Source organism: Periplaneta americana, chromosome 8 (assembly GCF_040183065.1).
Source record: "Periplaneta americana isolate PAMFEO1 chromosome 8, P.americana_PAMFEO1_priV1, whole genome shotgun sequence".
NCBI classification, from domain to species: Eukaryota; Metazoa; Arthropoda; class Insecta; order Blattodea; family Blattidae; genus Periplaneta; species Periplaneta americana.
Genome location: NC_091124.1, coordinates 184,520,074 through 184,535,418, shown reverse-complemented (window position 1 = coordinate 184,535,418; position 15,345 = coordinate 184,520,074).

Below are 15,345 nucleotides of genomic sequence, written 5' to 3'. Positions count from 1 at the left end.
ATATGTAAGTGGAAATTGTCCGTACTTGCTTAGCCAGATTCAGACTTTCTTTAAGGAAGGAACTTACGAAAGAAGTTAGCAACTTTTTCACTATACTAATGTAGAATTCTTTCAAATTATGTTTTATTATATTATATTCAGCATTATGTTTATTTTATTGTGTTTACTTATTATTGCAAGCGTGAAGCTGCAATTTGTGTGTTGAATAACCAACTCCTTTAAAATCTGTTCTTTTCCCGCTCCTTGGGATCCTCAGCAGTGATTATAGGATTGATAATTCGTTCACCTGGACTACCTTATCATCCCCTACTTATCCGATTCCCGGGGGCACGACACCGCGGACGGACAAGCCGAGCGCGTGGGTCCAATGCTTATTATTAGGGACCGGATTTTTATGTAATATCAAGGTGTGAAATATGTACATATTTATGTAAGAAAAATAAGCTGAATATGTACCAAAATATGTAAAATCATGAAAATATTTAATATCAATATCTAGCAGGTACAGTGAAACCTGTCTAAAGCAGCCATCTGAAGTTACCTTGTAAAATGGCCGTTTTATCAGGTGGCCGCTTGATTAAGGTTGCTGTTCTTATGAATCAGCATGAAAATACTGAATTTCGTTGATTTTTTAGTACTGTGCGCGTACAACAATCCTGCATGTTAAAGTCAGCCTCCTCCATTCTTGGCAACTAGCATTTTCAAAACTCGCTTGAGGTACCTCAGTTTAAATGACTGAATAATACCTTGTTCAAGGGGCTAGAGGTGTGATGTCGTATTTGGAGGAAGAAGCACCAATTTCACGGATCACATTGCGATTTTGTCATTTAATCTTCGAATTGAAATTGCATAGCCAATTCTCAAACAATGATGATGCCACCCAAGTTTATTGTTGGCAGTCCACTTCACCCCCAGTAATCCCATGTCAATATTTTTTAAACATATCGGTTTCAATGATTTCTCTATCATTAAGAGTGGTTCTTTTTCTCCTGCAGCATTACAAAAAAAAAAAAAAGCAGCAGGGTTATTTTGTCTTTTGCCAACTTCCCCCCCTTTACACTCTTTTCTCTTAAAACTTAAAGTTTCGTTAGGGAGGGCTCTGAAAAAAAAAAAACCTGTATGAAAAGAAGAAACATTCGTAAAAGCTGTTCCAAATAGAGAAAGATAGAAAGAGGAGGGAAAAAATAAAATTCGAATGGTTAACTACTGACCTAAAACATACTGTCACATTTTCGATAGAAAAAGTCCGTGTTTCAATCCTTTAAAAACGAGTAAGAATTTATAGCTGTGCAGGGTCGGAGTGGAAAATGACAAAAGAGTCATAAACAGTAACCAACTAACCCCAAGATATGTACTGTTGTACACTTAGCTATTGTCCCCTGTCCTCTAACCATCGAAAAAATATGTCAGATAGTATCCGTGAAAAGATTTCTTGTTGGACAGTGACTGTTATAGTCAGGTTCCAATCCAAATAGACCCCGGCCGCTGGCCGGCGCATGAGGTGGCCGCTAAATAGAGAGAGAATTTGTATTGATCTTATGGAAAATCCAATTGGTTCCAGAGAAAATTGGCTTTTGGCCAGGTGGCCGTTTAAATGAAGTGACCGCAAAGGCAGGTTTCACTGTATAAGACTCTCCAGTTGTGATTTCATAGAACACCCGACTTTTTTACCGCACACTTGACACATTACTATTTTTCCATCTGTAGTGAAAGCTTCGTCCATCGCAATCCATGATTTTATTTTTGTCGTTAGGGTTGAAGATACAGGGGCCAACTTCAGTCAGTTAAAAGCAGTAGATAAACTCACTTGCACTTTATACTGTAAGTACTAAAATTAGAGAACTGAGTGAAATGAATGACACAACAGAACTGCAAGCACTGTTTAGCTTTACTAGATCAGGAGAAAATAAAAGATGTGGGACACATGCATTTTAGCTGCTCCCTGTAAGAAACAAAGTATCTACTAAAACCTCAAACTATATGCATTTGCAAACTGTTGTTTGAAAAGTGACATTCCTGTCTCATTCAGAAGGGTAGGATTATTTCAGCCGAGAACCATACTTTCTAATTGCTCGGAAAATCCCATTTCCGTATAGGTCTGCTAAATTTAAAATAAAGAGGTCAAGCAGTAACCTGAAAGTCTCATGTCAGACTTGACAGGTTTTCCCTGGAAGAATTAGGAAGAGGGTGGGTAAGATTGCAAATTGCATGGAAACGACTTGTTAAGACGTGTGCAGAACAATTATAGTTCGAGACAAATCATGTCGTCCTCGTCCCATCCATCGCATGAAGGCAACGCTACTTCCTGAGTGACTTTTACAATAAAGGCAGTTGTATGAGAAAGGTTGCCTTTTGTTCACTCATATATACAGTGGACGGTATGAGGTGAGTGCCTCTATTATTTCCTGGAACTAAGGACGTTATGTTTCGTCCCGAAATATATCCTTTCTTGGTTATGTAAAAAGGCTTTTTATAATAAAGACGAAATGCGCACAAGTATGCATAGGGTGTTTGTTAGTCTTCGGTGCTAAATTAGATCACTGTTTTCAGGCACTCGGTACACTGCCGGACGTGGTACTTGTTACACCTAAAAAGGCTTTTATTCATTTTTACTTCTCTGAAAGGAAAAAAAAAACCTTCCCCAGCAGAAGTTTTTTTCTTCCTTTCAGACAAGTAAAAATGAATAAAACCACTAAATATGTAGATTTATGTAATACCAAGCCATAATATGTAATGTGGGATAAATATGTAAACATATGTAGTGTCAAATTTTAATATATTAATGGTAATTACAAGATTCGCAAAGATTTGTTATTTATATACGATTAGGTTGAAAGGAATATAATATATAATTACATAAAAAAACCGGTCCCTGCTTATTATTCACTCAGTACATCGTCATTACAATTGGTGACAGCCAAATGGATTTTAACCAGTTGAATTCCAGGATTTCCCACGAAATTCCTGAGATTCTCCCTACAGTTGGAGAAAATGTGTGAGAAAACAGCAGGCAATGAACCCAAGCGGAATTCGAAACTATGGCCTGTAGCAGACCCGGAGCAGAAGTCCCACTTGATATCTAAAGAACACGCCGATGACATATTCGATAATTGAAGAACTAACATTCTAAATGAGCTAAGTGAGAGTTTTTCATAAATCTAAGGGAGGAGCATCCATATGAGAATGTCATACTAAATTGTCTTCGTCGTAGCTCAGCTGTAAGTGATCATTCGTGCGCCAAAAGACGGCGTTGTAGGTATCGCAACATGTAGACCAGACGTGGCGAAAATGTGATTGCGCGCCGAGCCACTGTGTAACCTGCACGTGCATAGCACCTATGGAGGGAGGCGGACACCCGAAGGGGAAATGAAGCAACTGTCTGACTTATTAACGGATTTCATTTTCTTTACGTCAAGCATTTAAATATAATTTTATACAGTACAAGGCTACAAACTAATGTTTAGTACGTGCAACGAAGAAAGAAATGAACAATAAATGAACAATATCACAACCTAAAATTAACTGTGTTCAGAATTTCTCTGCGACAGAGTTTCAAAGTCAGGAATTATGTCACTTACTGCCAGTCGTATTTGATCACGAAGGTATTTATCTGTCAGTCGTGATCTAAATTTGGTTTTTACTATTTTCATTGTTGAAAATAATTTTTCACAAACGTAAGTTGTAGCGAACATGGCTTCAACAGAGCAAGCGAAAGAACGAAGCTACGGATATTTATTTTTGGCAAAGATTTGAAAAGTTCAAGATTTATCAAGTCCTTACATCTAGCTTTCATTTAACATCACATAGTAAATCAGTGAGTTCAAATTGAAGAGCTAACCGCATTATTCGTATATCTGCTGAAAAAGGATCGACGTACAGAGATAATAATAATAATAATAATAATAATAATAATAATAATAATAATAATAATAATACTTTATCTTTTAATTTTTTCATGAGTGGCATGTAGTATAATGCCGTTTTATGTTATACAACCGTTTCCTTGTAATACTTGTCAACAAATCATATATTTTATATTCTCATCATATTGGCAGCAAAAAATGCATCCTCCAATCCTATTTGAAACTTTTGTTTTTGTAGAGGTACATGGTTTCGAGAGATACATTGGACGATACGCCACTCGCAGGTCAGAGGCAAATACAAATGGCACGGGATTTGACTCCAGTGAGTGAGAGGGTAGGGGTTGGGGAAGGTAGGAAGTAAAAGAAATGCACAGCTATCATTACGAGCCAAAATGTGCTCGTGAGTCACTTTTTCTCCACGGCTGATGTAGACCTATTTCGCAGTGTGTTTTTTTTATCAATATCTCAGAAAGTTGATTTTGGCACTTAGCCTATTTAGAATGTTAGGTCCTCAATTGTGTAAGGTTGCAGATTTTTAGAATAATTTTCACATTTACGTATGTAAAGTTCTGTGCTCACCTATGAAGAATATCATGGTTGTAGTATCTTTGAAAGGGGTTTTAATGTTTTGTTGATATACCTTACTTGTGCTGAGGTAAATACCTCTATTGTTTCATTAATGTTATTAGTATTATTTTCACTACTTCAATTTTACTCTCACTTTGTGTGAAATTCAGTTCTCTGTTTTATGAAAGCAATATTATTTTAAAATCCCGAAAAAGTAATGAACGGTCTTACCCCTCTGAACCCTGAGTAACCGGTGTCAATAAGAGCTACAAATCAAGGCAACGTCACATGAATTGCAAGCCGGCAGTAAATTAAAGAAGCGTTTCTTGCTTATCGATTATATATTACATGGACATACACCCGAAATCATGGAAGCATTATCTTGGCTATAAAATATAAAATAGTGTCTCGTTTTTCATGTCCGTGAGTGACATCACATTTATATAAACTAGACGCCAACAATAAATTGGACACGTGACATCCTTGGCAGTTGGGACTGTACTGACTGACGATATCTACCCCCTCAGCAACTATCACATAGAGTTCAGTGAATTATCGACAGTCGATATATTTGGACGCATTTCCAGAGTTGTTACTGGCATCAGGAACTGATTTGCCTACATATGGGCACGGGCGTATGTATCGCGCCACGCGAAAACGTTTGTTAGCGAGATTGCACCTGCTCCGGTTAAATCTAGAGGAAAGTTAACTAATGAAATCAGGATTATTCATGTTTCTTACGTCTTCATATCTATACTAATAATAAATCAGTAGCAGAAATTTTTCTTGTGATTTTCGATTTTCCAAAAATAATTGGTTCTAACATATATAATTAACCACCCTGAAACCGAAAATCGCTTTTTTTAAATTTTTGTTTTTATGTCTGTCTGTCTGTCTGTCTGTATGTTTGTTACCTTTTCATGCGATAATGGCTGAACCGATTTATATGAAAATTAGAATATAATTGATATATTTGATATGTTTGGTCACAGCACTTCTTTACATGTAATGATGTACCTCACATTTCTGTATCCGGTGCCACCATTAACACTTACATTAACACATATTTGCAGTACATGTCTACACAACTTCTACCAATTAAACTATGTACTTTTTTTATTATTACTTGTTCAATCTCCCTTTCAGTATTTCTCCTACATTTCGTTTGCTATTCTCTATTTGATCATTAATCGTAATATATCTAAATTTACATATGCCTTTCAAACCCCCTTTTTCCTCTAACTACTATTCACTAAGATTTCAATTTCACTTATTCTCTACAAATTATCATATTGAATTATTTGCCTTACTTGTTCTTTGACCTTTTCTCCTATCTGTCTCTTATATTCATTTACTGTTCCAACGTTCAAATGTCAGTACTAATTTTATGCTGTCACTTGTTCATTTCTTTTAACCCTTTTTCACTTTTCACTCATTCATATTTGCGCTCACTTTCAACTTTCTCTCTATTCCACTTACACCTAAACCTTTCACAATGCTCTCACTTCCTATAAATCTTATATATGAAAATTAGAATATAAATAAAGTTCGTTGTAACTTAGAATTTTGGCTATATGGCATTCAAAATATTCTTTTTTAAGGAGGGTTATAAGGTGGCTTGAATTAAATAAATCTATAAGGGTCCTTGGACAATAACAATCGAAAGCTATGAAACATAGACCTACAGAGAATGTTTCTGTGTTTGTATGAAGTAATATCGGAAGCTAAATTAACCGATTTGTATAATTAATTATTAATTCACCATTGGAAAGTGTAGATTCCCTACATGGACATAATGCTATAATAATGTTATTACAGTAACTTCTGAGTGAACCGAGGACAGGTAAGATTAAAATAGCTTCTTATGCACAAAAAATTTGATAGGCTATTCTGTACAATCGTTCCCTGTATTTCCTAAAATAATTTTTATGTCCAAATGAGTAGTCTCTGGATCAAAATGATCACATTTTAATTTTTTAAATACATTTAAAATTAAGTAACATAATAAACGATTTATCCTTCTATCTAACACGAATGTTCCCTGGATCAAATGTCCTATTTTAATTATGTTATTACTTTATATTTATTTCTAACGGGTGCAGCGGAGCGCACGGGTACGTCTAGTTCATAATATAACGAAAATTTATATCATATTGTAAACATATTTTAGAAAAATTATTCACATTTTCAGCATCTCAGGCAAAAAAAAAAAAAAAGGACGTCGATTACTGCCATTGCATTGTCCATCTGTTCGTCATCTAAATAAATTTACTCTAGAGTTTTGGAGGACTTTGTGTTTGTACTCAATATTATCAAGCCAATTTGTCCGGAATTCAGGAACATGAATTTTTATCTGGCATAATTCCTGTAAAATTTCACAATATAGAAGCGCTAAATCACATATTCTTTTCCATGGCAACCGCTTTTATTTTATTTATAACAAAGGACCAAAGACAACTATTTATCAATATCCCTTTGTATTGATTTCATAGTTATAGATTAATAGTTAACACACTAACTGACTGTTGATCACATGGCGATAAAATCACCGCTCACATAACCAGTATTATTAATGCAACATAATTTCTTCAAAATATTTGAAAATACAAATTAGTCCTTTTCAATTTGTATATTAATTGATCTTTCTTTACTTGCTTTCATCAATTGAACAATAATTATAATATTTCTACCGTCAGAATTTATAGCAGTTGCAGAAGCTGAAAGATTAGTAGGTTTAGACTCATGAATATTTATAGAAAAATAATTTTAATGATTCTAGCTTCTCCAAGGAAAGAGACCATCTGAGCAATTCTTCTGAGAGCTGCATCACTACCATTCATTCGCTAGATATGTAGTAGAAGTTCACACAACTAAACAATTTCGGTACGAACGTCTTACCTCTGGCTATGACATTATTTAGAAAACGGTTATTAAGCCCGTACCATATCCAAGGCGTACGGTGTCTAGCGCCATATGATTTTAATCCATTTTTGCTATTCTGAGAGTGGCCATATAGGCTTACTCAGTGTATGAGCTATTCCATCTCAAATCGACCGAAATATAGAGAAAATTGACCTTACAATTTCTAAATACAATGAAACTTTTTTTGTACGTATAGAACTGTGATACAATGCTTTGTGCAAAGTTTGAGGCATCAGAACTTCATAGTGTTTAAATTTAAAATATTTAAATTTATCGTATTTTCATAAATTTGCAACTTTAAACTGTTGTAGCTCCGAAACCCTTTCACCCAATGATAAAAATCATGATTTATTTTGATGCTGAGAAATTAAAGTTTGTTTTGACATATAAACAGATTTTCTTACTTTTTATGGAAATGGAGAAATTTAGATTTTTCCTCATTAAGACGCCTTTGCCTAGGAAAAAAATTTTAAAATTATATAGTTAGATTCCGCATTGAAAGTACAAATAAACATATATTTTTACTGATGGTATGTTGATAAGACAGTATTGAAAATATGAAATAAAGAAAAGAAATTGTACGCTCGTGAACTAACCAGCTGACTGTGAGACGGGAGCTAGCCGAGACAAGCAAGGCCAGGAGACAAACACGTGATGTTTCGTCTAGTAGTACATAGCTGGTGTAGCTTTATCACAGGTTTTCATAAACACAGGAGTAAAATGACGCCCAACGCTCGCTTATCTTCAGCTCACGGCCAGTGCGTGCGGTACTGCGCCGTTCAAGTCCAGGCGTGTGAAAATAATCTATTTAATACGCTCGAAACTTATTGCCGTACCACTAAGCAAACAATGTCGAATCCCTCTTAATAATGCAAGGTTTCTTCTCAATATTTTTTTACATTTTTACAAATTGGCAAAAAGACTAAAAGTAAGTAAAATCAGATTATCTGTCTCTCTGTGTACAATAAAAATAAGGATTACTTCTTAACATAACCTACCGAATGTCAGCTTCAAAATGAGCTGCCGTTCAATGTTCTGCAGTAAATGGTTCCAGAGTTCTGAGCGCTGAGAGAGGCTTGTTTTTCTAAAATACGCTAAATTTGTCGCTCAACAATACGAAAACCGTTTGACTTTCGACAGTATATTTTTGAAAATACACTCTCCTCAGCACCTTGTATAAATAGGGGAAAAATTAGGTTATAAAAAAATTGTGAAGTTTTTTACTGATCGATTTCATATGAAATAAACCGTATACAAGATTCATATTTTGCAGAATTATCATTGTTACAGACGAAGCTTCTTTGAGAAGAATCAATATTACAATATTTGGTATTACACCTCTCCTGAGCTGTACTTATCATGTTACCTTATTATGTTAAGTCGAAACACTTTCAACTAATTCCAAGAGTCTTAAAATTCAAGCTGCAGTGTATAATGGATAGTCTTCATTGCTTAATTTCCTTAAAACTACCAAAGAAATAGGGTAATTAAAAAGTATGAGAAGTTAGTGACGTGTAAGTAAAATTTGTTTGCATCCTTGGTCAGCGACACTCAGATCATGGCCACCAGAGGAGGGTTGGGAATGTGAAGCTGATGATGAGCTATTGCTAACTATGCAGACATTTAGCTTAATTTTATAATTAATCATATACTTAATTACAGAGCGCATAATAGGTTTTTAATTCGTTTCAACGATTTCCATAACCCACTTCAATCTGTGTCACTTTCACCCTGTGTGAGATTATTTTTGTCGGAATTCTTAAGAAAGAGATATTGATTATTATGGTTCTTTTAGTTTCTTTTACCTCTTTTATCTCAAATTTCTCTAACGCGTAAAATGTTACACAATTCAGAGCACCAATAAAATTGCTCTAACATGTAAAACTGTTTCGGAATGGTTACGTAACTCCCTTTTAAAACGTAGTGTTTTCAGATACATTATTGTGAGTTTTATTATTTCTAGTGATGAAAACATTTGTTATATGAGAGTGAAGAATGAAAGGTTTTAATGGTAGTGACGCCTGTGCGATTGAAGAATTCCAGTACAAACGTTAGCACGTTATTTCATTATTTTTAAACTTTTAATATTCAGAGTGGAATAAAAATTTTCATGGTTATATAATCAATCACTCTGAATTCACTGGAATAAAAGACAACTAATTAGTTCCTTATCGAAGTGTAAAAGAAAGGCCCTAACCGATATCCTCTTTTCCCACTTTGCTAAGTGTACCTCATTCTTCAGGTGCACATTACTTGCTACAATCTTCACTAATATGTTTTGTATTTTTTCTGAGTTATCAAATAATGCATATTGTAAATTCTGAAGCAAACATTAGTTAAATATTTCACCCTTAGTGTAGGCTAACAGAGAAATATTGAAATTTGATAAACAATTTTTCTCATTTCTCAAAGCATATACATATTTTTTTCCTCTGTTATGTGTGTGATATTCTTAAATCAGTAGGTCTTTGTATCGAGTTTGGAATGATCTGCCTGTCTCTCCAATCTAGAAACTGTCGCAACTATTGAATGTGAGTTTGTATACGCCTGTGTGGTTGTATACAAAGAACACATTAAAGCAATAACCAGAGGACACAATACATCTACATATGCCGAACACATAACTAATGCTAACCATACATACAATAACATAAATATAGACATGGAAATCCTACACATACAACCCAAAAACCAAAAACTCAACACACTAGAACAATACGAAATATACAGACACACTAAAACACACCCTAATCAAATTCTCAACACACAGATCAATTTCAGAACACACACACTATTTGACACCACATTTCAACACTTTTCAACAATCGAACGCACCCACACAACAGGCAGCGAAGTTCGAGATGACGCCGAGATCTAGTAGGCTCTGAGGATGGTGTGAAGAAGCACCGAAACAGCTGTAAGCCGCACATGCTTACACAATTAACACGAGTAAGATCGCCATTTAATCAATTATTTATATTCTAGTGTTAAAAGTAGTGTGCGAAAGATTCAACAGGAATAATACCGTATTTGAATATTAAGGCACAGCTTATCGGACCAAACATGATTTTCAAATTGATGTAATTTGCTTTAAAATGACACCTTAACCATTTCTGTAAGATATGTGGATAAATTTGTATAAGCTTATTAATTTGTGAAGTCCGTTTTGATGCAAATCTGTCCACGTTAGAAAGTGTATCCATGCGTGTGTGCTCCTGCCGATCGAGGTAACTGAAATCAATTTTAAGATATAACAATGACATAGGAATCAATTTTATAGCGTAGATAGCAACATGAGAAACTAAATTATTATGGAAAACAATAAATTTAATATATAATGTGAAACTGTGGGTAATCTTTATGACACTGTTAAATTTAAACTATATGCTGCTAACTTCATTTCAGTTGTGTTGGACTTCTGAACTATTCCTATCGGCGTTAATACTAAATCCGTCCCTCCTCATACGAAAGCCGGATTGGACTCTCTCGGTGTAGCCACACACGCCGACTCCAGAATTGTATACACAAACATATTACCTAACCTATCAGCTGTTCAACAAATATTGATCTCTAAAATGGTGGCTCACATCCCAGTAATTCTATTGTACACATCGTGAGCAGCTAAGCATTAACTCAATCATGAACAGACAACTGAGTTTGCAGAAAGCCCATGAGCTTGAATTTTCTCGTCATTCCTCTAATCCTCTTTGTTCTCTCAATATTATACTAAGCGATCAGCGTTCCTATGACAACGCATTGTCCTTATTTAAAGTCGCTTTTAAATTACACACTCTACTCAGAAACTATGATATGATGATATGGGGATGGTGGCAAATTGTGGGATTACAATGACAGGCTAAATCTCCCACACAACTGCTTTATCCTTCACAAATCTCACTGGCTTTGAAGAAAATTGAAATAACGTGCTTATACTAGATTTTCATAAATGTCGATAGAGATATTTTCCCTTCTCTTCAAAAACAAGAGGTCAACTGACTAAAGAAGAGCTGAACTTACATATTTTGAAACTCTTTCACCGTATTGACATCAACGTACTTACTTACTGGCTTTTAAGGACTCCAGAGATTCATTGCCGCCCTCACATAAACCCACCATTGGTCCCTGTCCTGAGGAAGATTAATCCATTCTCTATCATCATATCCCACCTCCCTCAAATCCATTTTAATATTATCCTCCTATCTACGTCTCGCCCTCCCTAAAGGTCTTTTTCCCTCTCACCTCCCAACTAACACTCTATATGCAATTCTGGATTCGCCCTTACGTACTACATGCCCTGCCCCGTCTCAAACGTCTGGATTTAATGTTCCTAATTATGTCCGGTGAAGAATAAAGTGCGTGCAGTTCTCCGTTATTAAAATTTCACCATTCTCCTGTAACTTCATCCCTATTAGCCTCAAATATTTTCCTAAAGACCTTAGTCTCAAAATCCTTAACCTCTGTTTCTCTCAAAGTGAGAGCCGAAGTTTCACAACCATACAGAAGAACCGGTAATGTAACTGTTTTATAAATTCTAACTTTCAGACTTTTTGACAGCAGATTGGATGATAAAAGCTTTTCAACGGAATAATAACAGGCATTTCCCATATTTATTCTGTGTTTAATTTCTTCCCGAGTATCATTCATATTTGTTACTGTTGCTCCCAAATTATTGAACTTCTCCACCTCTTCAAAAGATAAATTTCCAATTTTTATATTTCCATTTGGTACAATATTCTCGTCAAGAGACATAAACATATACTTAGTCTTTTCGGGATTTACTTCCAAACCTATCTCTTTACTTGCGTCCAGTAAAATTCCCGTGTTTTCCCTAATCGTTTGTGGATTTTCTCCTAACATATTCACGTCATCCGCATAGACAAGGAAGTAATGTAACCCGTTCAATTCCAACACAATTTTGTAAAATAAATTAGGCTTTTTAAGATTTCGAAGGTCTAATTTCGATGGTTTAGATCTCTTTAATTTTTTTTCATTTCATTTATTGTATTCCATAGATCTTACATTAACACTGAAGCTTTAAATGTGAAACAAGTCAAAATTTTACATTACAATTTTTTGTCGAGATGTAGTGAGATGAAATGAGATGAGGCCGAGGATTCGCCACAGATTACCTGGCATTTGCTTTATGGTTTTGGAAAACCTCGGAAAAAGTCCAACCAGGTAATCAGACCAAACAGGGATGAAGTGAGATGAGGCCGAGTACTCGCCATAGACCACTCGGCATCCGCCCCAAGGCTAGGAAAAACCTCGGAAGAAACCAACCAATCAGACCAAACGAGGGATCCAACCCAAGCCCGAGCACAGCTCCAGATCTAATACCACGTATGTGATTTTTCCAAACTTTTCAGGAGAGACATAAAACTGTTTATTATTTTTTATACATTCTATTTGAACCACTGAAAAGCACAATAGTCAGTAATAATGCAGTATTCTTACTGATTATTTTTCTTTTTAGTGATTCAAATAGAATGTACAGGGACATCACTTTATTTTTACCAACATTTTTAACATTAACCTGGCTATACTCGGAAACACTGTTTCCCCCTTCCATTACAGGAGTTTGATGTTACTCGTGCAATATGTAAACAAATCATTTTACTAGGTATAGGGGGAGAGAAAAGTAGTGTATCCATTTATGTTGTAGGGAAATACGATATTACGATTTTCAGTTTGATCATCACTTTTACGGAATTTATTAAAATACAGTAGAGTAGTAACATTTTTTTTTCAAAAACTCAACTTTTCAGGCGGCTATGTTCGTTATGTAATGTCTACTTTATTTAGCATATTAATTATTTATGTTATCATACAATATAGAGAGTGCATTTAAATTGAGGGGGGTCATAAGTAAAGGGCTGTAAGTGCACTTAAGTTACTTTTGAGAAAATGGGGTTTAAATATTTAAGCTTTCGTAAAATCGGTGAATTTTTTTATTTAAATTTTCATGTGTGATGCGATTAAAATATCCCTTTGCCACTAAAATTTTAGATACTTTTGCTTACACTGGATGCACTTAACTCATGTTATTACAAATGTCACTAGCATTCCTTTGCTTCTAGCCACCTCAATTCAAAATAAGCTAATCTGAATTTTTAAACAAGTTGCTGAAAATGGTTGCCGTTCATTACAATGCAGGCTTCAATTCAGTACGCATATTATTAAAAACATTTTGAAGCATATTCTCTGAAATTGAATTTACCGTTTCTTGAATATAATTTTTTAGTACGATATTATTAATATAGGTTCTTTTTTCTATAGAAAACGCAATCATATTTATGAAACACACTATACACTGCAGTGTTTACTTCACTGCTTGAAGACTTCGAATGCAACAGCGGCCGTAAGTTTGTGTGTCTGACGGGAGCAAGGACATTAGTGGAGGGGTGAGAGTGAAGTACATTCAGAAATGCAGGTACAATAAAAATGCAAGTAAAAATAAAATGATGTCCCTGTATAAATAATAAATAGCTTTTGACTACAAAAAATATTTTTGATACAGATTCCACGAATTGCTTATTAACAGCAAATGTACTTTCCTTCACAATGCAATAGAAACTTTATTTCCTTTTTTCAATTCCTACTTTACTAAGTACACTATTATAATATTGCTTTGAGGAAATAAGTGATCTTATCTAAAAAAATATCCGTTATCATATTTCTATGGAGAAAAGAAAAAATACTTAAATAATTTTGATAACTATCAAATTGAAATGATGATCACACCAAAATGAAAGAGGCTACAAATTTGTCCCTCTCTCTAGCTGATTTTTCTTGTGTCGGCTATAACTACTAGAATCGAACAGTATACGATACTCTGTAGAGAAAATGTTTGTCAGACCAGCAGCTCATTTGTGATCGAATTATTACCGCCATGCCTTCGTAAAATCTTCGGACTTCTAATCTTATTCGGGTTTTTATTGCCCTTTAAATGTTCCCAAACCTTTTCTTGAATGCAGGTATTTCGCCAGATAACGTTCCCTTTTATAAGATAAAATAAAAACATGTGCTTCGTAGTATAGAACCCAGTTAAACACAATATGTTCGGAAAATATTAAAGGAGGTATGGGCATTATTTTCAAAGAAATGTCCTGATATATCAGAACATAGCCCCTCATTTATATAAAACACGTGATGTCAATTCAACTTGGTGTTTAACTCCTCTCAGTAGTTATAACAGTAAAAATGCAGTGCTCCCTACGCTTAGAAAAATAACGAGTCTGCGACCACCGGAACGACACTATATATAGTGACCTATTATAGACTGAGTTCCTTACAACATTGATATACACTGGTTAGTTAACATTTATTTATTTCTATCTTAAAAGTATTTATTTCAGTCACTGACTTCACAGCATATGTTTAAGGTGCTATACCTTTACATTACATATTTTAAAAGACGTATGAACGTTTTCGTTGGTCTACGCCAACATCATCAGATACGAAGTACATTTCAGCAATATCAGTGCTCTCTACATAATATCTACAAATACAAAACATACTTAGTGGCATGCAAAATGAGACATATTAAAATACAACATTGCTCTGATACACATTGGCATTCTATATGACTGCCTTGATTGTCACTTACTTAAAATACACGTATAGATTACAAAAAATATTGATTTACACACACACACACACACACACATATATATATATATATATATATATATATATATATATATATATATATATAAATGCAAGTCTTCACATATGAGATACTAAAATGACATGTTTTAAAAGTGATAAAAATAATAAAATATAAAACTAAGATAAAAAGTATTATGAATGTGAAGAGTTGCAAAATTACAGTAATTACATTTATTATATTCCTATTTCTGTTTCACAATAATATATAATAATTCCACCATTGAGAAACGTATGCATCATGGTTTGTGTCACGTAATTATTTGAATATTTTTCAAGATTATATGGTTTTATTATAAATGCCAATGTATTATACGCTGGGTTGTTT